The sequence below is a fragment of the Leuciscus leuciscus genome (assembly GCF_965113295.1).
Source record: "Leuciscus leuciscus genome assembly, chromosome: 20".
Lineage (NCBI taxonomy): Eukaryota > Metazoa > Chordata > Actinopteri > Cypriniformes > Leuciscidae > Leuciscus > Leuciscus leuciscus.
This window is the reverse complement of record NC_138744.1, coordinates 14,919,202-14,931,113: the sequence shown is the minus strand read 5'-3', so window position 1 is coordinate 14,931,113 and position 11,912 is coordinate 14,919,202. Positions and strand designations below refer to the sequence as shown.

Genomic DNA, 11,912 nt, shown 5'->3' with positions numbered 1-11,912 from the left:
AAACTGAATGTTGTAACAGCATTAAAAACCACTGAGAGCTTTTCATGTCATCACTGACAGAAAGAAAATGGCACGCAGTGATTGTGTGGTGATTGTATAAGGCTTGTGCTCTTTTCCCCTTAAAAGCATAACAGTTAGACTAGTGCTGAAGAACGGATTCACACCTATTTCATTGATCTATCCATTAGAGTCAGAATGAAACGGAAGATTTTCACAATGCATAAATTATTTAAACTTGATCATGAGCTTTGAAGAGTATAAAGCCAAAAATGGATGAATCGTTCAGAATGAGACCAGCAACATGCATTAAGTACAGAAATTAATTAATCATGCCAACTTTAAGACCACAAGCAGTAAGATAAAAGTTTCCCAGGCCTTCTAAATTAGCATCCCACATCAAGCATCTATAGAGTTTTTCCACACGTATTGACCGTGAAGCGGGTCTCGTGGCTAATTCTCACTCATAAATAACCCTAGTGGCCAAGCTGATCCAGGTACAGCATTTAGAGCATTTCCGGCCAGCCTGTTGACTGACAGAGAGTGACAGATAACCAAGGTGGCCATTGCACAGCTTAGTTGATATGGTCTCAGTGGTTTTTGTAGTAAAGTGTCATTCAGTCACAATGACACACACATAGTCCACATACACAACCACTAACATGCACACATAATGCCAATCTCATACTTACAGACAGACACACAGACAGACAGATCACAGATTCACATCCAAAAGATGACTGTCATTTCAGGTTGCTGTATCCAACAACTATAGATTCTTAAACAACACAGTGCATGTATCTTTACTCATTTAGTCCAACACTTAAATCTCTTGTACACAATCAACCAGAACCACTGCCACAATTACTGGTGTACAATATAAACATTTCACTTATAACGAGATTTGTTAGAATGAATACATGACTTAACACAATGATTACTTCAGCATGTGTAATCAGATGTATGTAAACGTTTTACATTTTCTTCTCCACTCCACTCCACATGTGTGTAGTATAATTAGCATTGGCACTCTACAGTATCATGTTTTGTGTGTAATGTATTTGCAATTTCTTATTTATTTTTTGCATTTGACTTGCTTCCCCCTCATTGTATTGAATTTATATTACTAAATGATCTGCTCTTTACCTCTTAGCAGTCCACTATTATAAATAAAAATCTCTTCTTACTTGCTTTTCTTGCTTAAAGAGGAAAACTATCAAGCTGATAAATGTTGAAAATTCAATACACAATCAAATAAGCTTGAAATGTGTAAAAGAACAGACAAATAATGTATTTTGATAGATGATAAATAAGCACTGAATGTTACAGTCAAACTGACAAGGGTCATAATGTGCTTTAAAAGCTTCAGCTTTCTCTAATTATTCTGCATTAAAGTAAATAAATTAGCTGATTTCCAATTCAGGGGATTTTTAAGGGTTGATAACAGTTTGAAAGGTCAAATATGTGCCCTGTTATCAACAAGTGACAACTGGTGAAAGATAGTGTCAAATATAAAGAACTGATACAAATGGAAAGGCTGGATAAAAGCAAAAAACTCATCGCAAAAGCTGGAGAATCAAAATTTACTGACCAGTGAAGTGGCAAAACTAAGACACCTCTGGAGAGGGAAGCACCAGGGAGATTGCTTTGACAAATTTTGCGAGTCACTGTGATGTGGAAAGCATATCACGGCTACCAATCCCCAAGATCTGCCACCAGATTCTGTAACTGGGCTGTCACTTTCTTTAACAGTGTGAATCCACTATGAGATTTATGAGAACAGATGTGTACCTGACAAAAAGCATTATGTGTAATAACAAATTATGATATCAACAGTGAGGGGGAATATAACTTCCCATAAATAAACAGTATCGGACAAATAAGATATACATACCAAGCTGTGCTTGAAAGTTTATATAGCCGTTGCAGATTATGTAAGATATTTAGCATTTTTTAAAATAAAAATTAATTTAAAAGAAATCTTAAAAATAAGTTTCCATAAAAATATGAAGCAGTAGAACATAAAAGGATGGTCAGAGCAACTACTAATTTAGTAAAAATACATATATATTATATATACATACATACATATACAGTAGACCATATTTTTATTTTTTTATTTTTTTCTACAGCAGTGATAAAACTGGATACTTATCATATAGAGCTTTACATAATTTTACATTTATTTATTCGTCAAAAGTACAATTAATTTTTTTAGGTGTAGAACAAAAAAAATAAAAAATTCGCTTTAAGTTAAAAATGGATAGAGGGAGAGAGAGATTGAAAAGACAGAGAGAAAAGAATCTAAGAAGGGAAGATGGGGAGGGGGCAGAAGAGAGTGATGGTGGATTGAGTGTGTGTTAATGCGCTGTGCTGTGGATTAGTACGGGCCGCCCGGGCAGCTGAGCAGAACCAGCCAGCCCTCACAAACCAATCAGGCCTTCATTAGGCCAGGCGGGGGGGATCGATGCTCAGCCCACATCAATTAAACAGGCCCCAAACCATGCACACTCTTTAACACACACACACACTCACAACTAACCTGCACCTGTACATTCTATTCTGTTCTACTTTAGATGTGCACAAACTTTATCACATATATCACAACACTTTAAAATGGGATAAATACTTTTGAAATCACACTGGAAATATATTAATATTAATATTTTTATTTTTATGTTCTCTTTCTCTTTATGCTTTCTCTTTTGGGCACAATACCATACTCTTGACACATAAATGCCACACATTTAAATACCTCTGATTTACACAAACACCCCACAATCACAGTACAAATGTATTTTTTTGTCTCTCTCACAGACTCTATAACATGCTAGTTTGCACATGCACACACAGAACTCTGAACACCCATCGTTCACGGTGTTCTATTTCCAGGCCCTTGTATGTTTTTGGGGCTAATTTTATAATGCTTTCTGCTACAGATAATAATGTATAGTAGTACCTTCCACTTTTTAACATGTTTTATGTTTAAATCCACACTGCAGACTTCAGAAAATGCAATAATTTAATCTGGGACTAAATATGATTTTGTGTGAACATATTTTACAAGAAGTATATGTGTGTGACATGAGGATGCAGATCTTGTCTAAGATGTTAGATCTTAGATGTTGGATACACATCCAGGAGTTTAATTCGCACCAACAGCTTTAACAAGTCTGCTTTTATGAAATCAAACCAAGAGGCTTAATATTTTTATTGTGATAAGCATACCAAGAAGATACTGCAAAATCAACGTTTTGATTAGTGAGCTAATTCTATACTGAATTTAAATACTATAATGTAATACTATAATAACTTCAAATTGCACAGCTTTTTGAGTATTTTTAATTTAAAAAATGTATAAACAAGTTAATTGCAGTCTTTTAATTTGATTGGTAAAGTTCATGAACAGAGTATGGGAGTGGTGTTTGTCCAGGATCACTCAAGAGTTTTCTCTGAAGTGAGGAACTGGAGAACACTGATTACTAAAGAAGCGGGTGAGTGGAAATCTTTGTCACTTCCTCCACTCATACATGCTGTTACAGGTTACACTTTGGCTTCATTTGGAACTATTTTTGTTTGCAAAGAAATGCACAAACTAACTGAACATTTAAAAAATGTTTTACTAAATGTAACTTTTTTTATATATATCTGTTGTACAAAAGCAATATCACACTCACAATAATGCTGCAGTTGAGGCCTATTGAATATTAGCACAGCTGTGGCCTCATGCCTACATCCAAATAACAGCAGTGCTGATGTTCAGTCAAAAAAAATAAAAATAAATTGTAATAATCCTGTCAGTGTTCAGGACTAAATAAATTGGCCCAAGTTAGCAAAGAGACTTGGACTGAGCCATACACATGATCCTACGTATAGAATGCCCTCTAGTGTACGCCGTCTACGGTCTGTTAAAGGGCGCCGTAAGATATATGGAACATGAGCACGAGACAAGAACTAACCTGCTGAAAATGCATGTATACGCTCGTGTCCAGCCTGGACTCACACAAACGCGCGCGCAACATCGATAACACCCAATTACATCCACGCTCGCACACAGAAAGTCTTGAACACACAATTACACGCGCTTCGGACAACCTTTTATTAACACTCAATTACACACACGCATAAATCACCAACGAAGCGCGCACCGCACCGTGACCGCAGGAGCGCGCACGGGTCGTTAGCCTTCATGCGCTCAAAACCTAGAGAAAGACAGTGTGTGAGAGAGAAAGAGGAAGAGAGAGAAATAGAGTGAGACTCAAAATAAACGTGTCTGTGTTAGACGATTACCGGGCCGTGCTTCCTGCCCCGCCATATCACCTGCGTTCAGCAGCATTGACACGTCAGTCTACGACGGCTAACGCTTTGTGACAGCGCTTAGATTATAATATCTGGCCCGTATTACTGGGCATTAGCGCTATTACGGCACCCCGCCCTCGCTTAGCCCGTTCAGGTGGACCATTTTGGAAATGGAGAAAAAGAAATGAGGAAACCGATAAAAATGCATGGCGAAGAGCGAGACGGAGAAAACAAGGGGTACTCGTTAAGTTATCCCACAACTGAGAAGTATACTAAAATATCTGAAACATGCCAACAGTTTGGACCTAAATTAAACCATTTCTGCTCTCGGGACCAGTGATTGGCAAACTCTCTCTGAAAGTGGTATTGTTTGTTTCAGAGAGGCCTGCAAAGCAGTAACGCATCCTGATCCTATTAGATAGATGATTAAGCTTTAGTGGAAAGAGATCAGCAAGTTCTATTAGGAGTAAAACCGTTTATCTAAATGAATTTATGTATTTTTTTAAAAAGGATGTGCGTAATTACACAGACTTGGGTGCAATCTTCTTAATATGTTCGTTTGGCTCAGAAATGATGAAGAGTATGAATCAACCCCAGAGAAGATGATTTACGGTTTGTACAGCGACACGCTTGACTTGGTATTGCTTTTCAAAAACCCTCATTTATTACACAAAGAATACACTTATATCTAGGTCTTGTTGTTTTAATTAGGGAAATTAATAAGTACGAATAAATTAATATTGCCTTGTCTAGGCCCAGCAACTTCAATACTGGGGCATTTCTGGACGTTGATACATTTGCGCAGTGCAATTAATGCTTAATAAGTAAGTGATTAATTATGATTAGCACACAGATTTGTGGTAATGGTCTCTCTGCGAGCTCACAATAAGGCTCAACGTGTTTATTCGCTCATGAGCCCATATATTCATCTCAGTCTGTGGGTGTGATCATCTGAACCCCAATCTACATATCCAAACGTGAGTGAGTGGGATCACTTACATCTCCATTTGTGCTGGAGGCCTATTTGTTCTGCTCACTGTGGATGGTTGTTCTCTTTGTCTATTCATCAGCAGTCCATTAGTGGAGCGCCGTTTGAACGGCTTGGTGCACACAGACGTCATATGATTAAAGAAGCATTCATTTTTCCCCCTAGATGTTTTTATTTGCACTGTGGGAAGGGGTGTGAGTGTTAGATGTCTTCTTTTTCACCCCAGCAGGGTAATATAGTGTGGATCGGAGGCGTCCATCAATCGAGGAACTGTGATATCCACAATCGAAAGCTTGTGCCATGGGGCACTAGGGTTCCACTGGTGCCAGTTGTCTCCAAGGCAACCTTGACAGACTCTTGACAGGTGAAATGATGACATCATGACCATCTCCTTTGGCGAAACGTAAAGGCTACGTTTGAGGCCAAACTTCAGATGAGGAAGATGTACCGAAACTCAAAACTGCTCTTGTTTGGTCTGATCTGGTAGAGTGGCCATTTGACCAGAACACTGGCAACACTTGAAGATGACTACAGTTACTTTTGAGACAATTCATACAAAGAGGCTAGGCATTTTTTTCCCCTTTCTCTCCCTCTCTCTTACTCACTCACAATGTTCATTGCCCAGAAAAATAATTTCTTGGTCATTTCAACCCTTTTGTGAGCGGCAATCAATTTCTCTTCTTTTCATGATGGTTTGAGAGTGTGCGCACAGAAGTTTGACCTTCTCTCAAAGATCTATCAATTCATCCATCCTGCAATCTGTCTATTTATGTTGTGATCGCTCTGCTTTTTCGTGTTCGTTGATGTGAGAGCATCCATAGGCTCATCTGGTCGTCAATCCGTCATCTTGTGTGGCATTCTGCAATTATCCAGCAACAATATAAGAAAAAAAAAAAGATCAGTGATGGCGGAAAAGGAAAAAAGAGGCCGTTGTTTGGCCAAATGCATTGCCTACAGAAGAATGGATTTATACACTGTATATAAAAGTCACATTTAGACTCCTCACAAAGATTAAGTCAAAACATATCCTACCTGAATTCCAGATTCTCTTGTACTTGAGTTCATCAGTCCAACCTGAAAAACATTAAAACTGTTTTTACACACAGACACACACAAAATAGTTTTAAAACATTTATATATATTATATGTAGTCATTTATTCATTTGATTTGTTCAGACAGCTGATTCATTCAGGAATTAAGTAAATGGCTCTCTTTATGGGCCATTGAATCACTGGTTCACTTAAAATGCTGATGTCTTGGAGAAATCTACCTGCAAAGGATGGTCATACCAAAAATTGTGTGTAGGATTTTGTCAAAATTTCTGTGTAGTCTAATCCACAATCCAAGATGCTAGACGCAGAATTAAATATACTAGGAGACTTTATTGAACATGGAGTATACACAGGAGAAAACTTTAAACACACACCACGCCTTCACATTGATGACACCGAACAAGGAACACGAAAAATGTAGGGTATTGGTGTACACAGGGATATTTAACAGAACAAGAACCAGGTGCGCAACTCAAAAAACCATGAAAACGAACTAGAAATGAGAACTCAGGCAATTTGAACAGGGAACACGGGAAAACCAAACTAAATAGAACATGACTGTGACAGTAGGACCCCTCTTGTCCAACAGAGGAGGGAAGGAGGGGGTTCCCAAGGTGGGTGAAGAGCGAGTAATACACAGGAAACTCAAGGGGTCGGCAGAGGAGATCAACATTGAGGAGAGTATGAAGAGAGAAGCCAGGGAGGAGACGAAGAGGAAGGAGCCAGAGAGCGACCCAGAGCAGTGCAAAGACAAAACCGATGGAGGGAGAACCCAGGGTGGAGCCAGGAACCCGACCGACTGAAATGGAGGAAGGAAAGGTGGAGACCCAGGCAAAGTCAAGGAGATGAAGACTCAGGGTGACACCAATGGATTGGAGGGCCAAGGCAGAACTGCAGGCTTGTGAGACCAAGGTGGAGGCGAGGTATCAGCAGACCAGAGCGAAGCCGGTGGGAGTGAGGACAAAGGTGGATCTGGAGGGAAGGAGGAGTCCAGCGGAGTCGAAGGGGTGGAGAGACAAGGTGTAGCCGGAGGCCCGGAAGTCTGTGGAACAACCAGTGTGATGACTGGCCAAGGTAGAGCCGGAGGGACAGGGGAGTCCGGAGGAGCCTGGGGGATGATGGAGCACAGTGGAGTGAAAGGAGCATGGAGACAATGGGTCGACAGGCCGAGGTGGAGGCCAGGGCTTGGAGGCCTGAGGTAAAGCTAGAGGATTCTCACACCAAGGCAGAGCTGGAGACCGTAAAGTCCAAGGCAAATCAGAGTAATTGGGCAGGGCCACCAGGAGCCAAGGGGCTTAACTGGATGAAGTCGACAGAGGAGGAGGGAGTGGGAGGCTGGGCGGGACCAGCAGCGCAGCAACAAAGGAGACTTTGGGCTGGGCAGGAACAGCGGCGACTAAGGAGACTTGGGGCTGGACGGAACCAATAGCCCACGAAGAAGACAGGAGCCTGGATAGACATTTAACTCTACTAAAATACCCTCAGGCACGGACATTGGTGCCGGCTCACGCATCTGGTCAGACTCCATGATAGGTTCAGGTTCCTGGACGGAAATGGATTCCGGCATCCGGAATGCTCGGGCTCTGGCTTTGTGGTGGCTGCTCTGAGTCTGCAGTGGGATCTGGTTCATAATCCATGATGGGCATGATAGTGGGCTAGCAAGGCTTTAGGTCCGAGGTGGGCTCAGGGCTAGTCTTGTCCTCCTCCACTGAGCAAATGGTGAGGGGGATCCACACTGCTCAAGCACCCACTCAACAAATTCAGCACGACTCCCTCAAGGACCATTCACGGGCAGGTGAGCCTTGGACTGGAGTAGCAACAAACATGGAACAATAACGTGGCAATAATGCAACTCCTCCTCTTAAGTTTGTTTAATTGAGTCTTGACATCTGAAGAGGTCCGTCGGAAAGTAATCACCTAATTGAATTAAATGTTATGACAAAACTAGGAAAGGGAGACTTCCAGGTTACAGGAACAACAAAGTTACAGATCTATCATGTTTTTTTTTCTCTCTCTCACTTTCATCTTCTTTCTTTCTTCAACAACAACAACACACTCTTCCTATCAATCCCTCCCTTTCCACTGTTCCTTCATCTTCACTACCAACCCTCTCATCTTTCACCATCCCTTCATTCTCATTGCTTGTTTCTGTCCAGCCACTTTCCCCCTCACTTATTCCCTGTCCCTCCCTGCAACACACACACACACACACACACACACACACACACACACACACACACACACACACACACACACACACACACACACTGTCCCTTCCAATCTCCCTCTTCCTCTTGCTCTCCCTCTCCCTCACTCACAGGACGATATTATATATTCCAGTCTGTTCTTTGCATGATTTGGGGAGTAGATGAAGCCATATCCCGCTCTCCTCCTTGGTCTCTCCCTCCCTCCCGCTTCTCGCCTTGTTGTTTAATGTTTCAATTTGGAGGAAGCAAACATTCAATCAGACAGATTAACTGTTTAATGCATGTCATCAGTCAAACTGTCTACAAGAGGGGGACCCTTTGCCTCTCCCCCCATCCAAACGCACATACATATACACCCCAACACCCGCAGACTGATGCTCTGACCTTCTCACTCCCAGGATTTCTGTGGCCCATGCAGACACTGTCTACTCTAATATAAATACACACACTCAGCAAGACATGCACGGCTCTTCCTCAGTTATTCTTGCATATATAAATTCAGATTAATATAGAAGAGAACTAGAGAGAAAAAATCATGACTGAGAAGGGGGAGTCTGGTTTATGAAGGTGACATTATGTGGTAGCAAATAATTAGAAATTCATCAAATCAGTCACATTCAGGTTTACTGAGATGCAGTCTGCAATTTATGCATATCAACTGCGCATAATTTTTTATGTCATGTATAGACCACAACAACAACAACAGCTGTTTGTGAATACAAACATATTTTAACAGTCTGTCTCTCCTGCTCTCACTTACAGACTCGCACAGACACAAACACAGAGAGCACAGGCCAGTGGATAGGGAAATCAAAGTGACAGGGTGGGAGAAAGAGGAGGGAGTGAGAGATTAAAGGAAATGAAAAGAGTAAAAAGGAAAGAGGGAGAGAAGGAATGAGAGGTAGAGCGTGGAGAAGGTGGAGTGGACTGTAAAACAGGCGCAGACAGAGCTGTGCGCCGTAGAAGTGACGTATATAGGCACACATTGCAAAGGTCACTGCAAATATGTCTGTGAAATCACATTATTATAAAACCTTGATGGGTTATCACCACTTTTTTGTATAAATCACATTGAATATCCATTGATTAAAAAATATTCAAATAATGTAATAAAATAAACACATAAATCCCTCTCTCATTCTTCATTCTCATCCAGCATGTCTTTTTCCCCCACTCTCAGTGTGTCTGCTTGATGACCGCAGCTCTCAGGGTGTCTAAACCAGGTAAGTATTGACAGCTAGCTCAAGTGACTCCCAGTCCAACAGTCAATATGCACACAGAGACGGGGTCCAAAGGTCAATGACAAAAGGAGAACGAGAAGAGGCACAGAGACACAGAGAGAAAAGACAGCATTTTGTGTGATTACTGTTATTTCATACTAAACAGTTGCCAAAATGAATGAATTGCCTAAAATGCGAATGCTAGATTGAGGTGAGACTACGATACTGAAGAGGAAAATGGCTGTCGAGGGTCAGAGGCCAGTGGTCTTTTCCTGAGTTTTTCATCACGTGTTTTTACAACATGGTTTGGGGGATTCTAAAACATAGTGTTATTTAGAAATATGAACCAAATTAGAGTTTTATTAGATTTAAATTAGATGTAAGATATAAATGCACTGAATTAGTTTTTACTGGGCAAATTATATATGTATACATATACCCAAAGTTTCAAGTGTATTCAAACATACGGTACAACAATTCTTAGAGACAAGTTACCTAGATAGTGTGCTTAGAGGAGACACGCACACTTTGTATTGACACTGAGGGAGTGTCGGTGTGTATTGAATGAAAGGAGTAAATGAACACCCACCCCACCTTCTTTCTCACTCTGTCCATCTCTCCCACTCCCTCTCTATCGGCTATCAGTCTCTTTTCCTCTAATCATTTCCTTCCTTCTGGCCTTCTTTTCTTTCTAATGCAATTACCTTTCATTCATCTCTTCCTTCTCTCTCTCTCTCTCTCTCTCTCTCATTCTCAGTCACTTCATCCCCCTCCTTATAATCTGGCTCTCTGTTTGTATTACTTCACCCTATGGGGTATTGGTTTCCTTTACTTACTCTGAAGTGTTTCTCTCTGATTCACTTCTTGTTTTGTGACAGGCACCGCTGAAATTCCGCTGTGTGTGAACGTCTTTGTCTCCCTCCAGATCCCTCTTCACACTTTACTCAACTTTTTCTCCACCTGCACCACAAGGCCCTGAAAACACAAATAAGTGAGATGCTCATTAATCTATCATACTGACATTCTGAGTTATTCTATTGCATACAAATCTTTTAAAGAGTATGTTAGAACAGACAGATAGATAGATAGATAGATAGATAGATAGATAGATAGATAGATAGATAGATAGATAGATAGATAGATAGATAGATAGATAGATAGATAGATAGATAGATAGATAGATAGATAGATAGATAGATAGAACTGATTTAGTTGCTCATCAAAGTTTTAAGAGACATCTTGAGGTGGTGTGTCTGCATGACAAATGATAGATCTATCCATCTAAATTATTTCTTTGTGTCAAACTTACACTGAATGATTAAAATGCATTCACTTTTCTTTAGACAAATACATCAAATCTTGTTCGACTTTGTCATGTGGTCATTTAGCACTAATGCATGGAAAGATTTTAGCATAAATGATTTTCACTAGCTATCAGGAAAGGTGTGTCAAATGTCCAGTCTAGATAATTATGGTGTAAATAGTGCAAAGGCCTGTTAGGTGAATAAGGTGGATTTTGTTTCAAAGAGTGACAATAAAGAAAAAGTGTTGTGTTAAGACTCGGAATTGCAAAAGGAAGGATCATGGCACTTTGCCAGGAAAGAAAAAAAAGGAACAGGAAAATAACATGTCTTTTCTTACCTTCTGTTCCCTCTCAAGAAAAGTGGGAGCGAGAATGAAAATAAATAAAGTGGTTCACATCCACGGTAACGACCTTACTGGCTGACAAACACCTTTCCCTCTAAAAATTTGTGAATTCAGCTTCCTGCCCCGTGCGCATAGCTCTGCCAGAAACAGATGGCTGCCGGAATTGTCCTCAAGCAAGTTTCTAAAAGTGTTTGCCAAGAACGTCGCTGATGAGCGGCGAGGGCATCTAGTAGCACGCTATGCATTTTCTGTTGGAAACAAAACGCAAAAAAACAAAGTTGCATGCATGTCATTGGAGAAATATTTAAAAATGTGCAAATGTGAGTGAATGTAAGCTCGTGCTCTGCAAAGAGCACACAGGCTGTTCTGGTGACTATGTAAAAATGACTAACTAAAACGACAAAAAATAAAATGAGATGTTTTAGTTTAGGCAAAATGGGTGCGCTGTCCGTGGTGCTTAAATTTCCAGGTTAAGCCAGGGTCACTGAAAACCATTTCTCT

The 11,912-nt window shown here is 40.5% G+C and overlaps 1 long non-coding RNA gene across 1 annotated transcript; it reads right to left on the bottom strand.

Moving 5' to 3' along the window:
• Positions 1-4,822: 4,822 nt before the first annotated feature.
• LOC309483685 lies at positions 4,823-10,677 on the bottom strand. Its single transcript, XR_014200624.1, has 3 exons — positions 10,601-10,677; positions 6,317-6,358; positions 4,823-6,143 (listed from the first exon to the last, which is right to left on the bottom strand). It is a non-coding gene; the product is annotated as an uncharacterized lncRNA (long non-coding RNA).
• Positions 10,678-11,912: the final 1,235 nt, after the last annotated feature.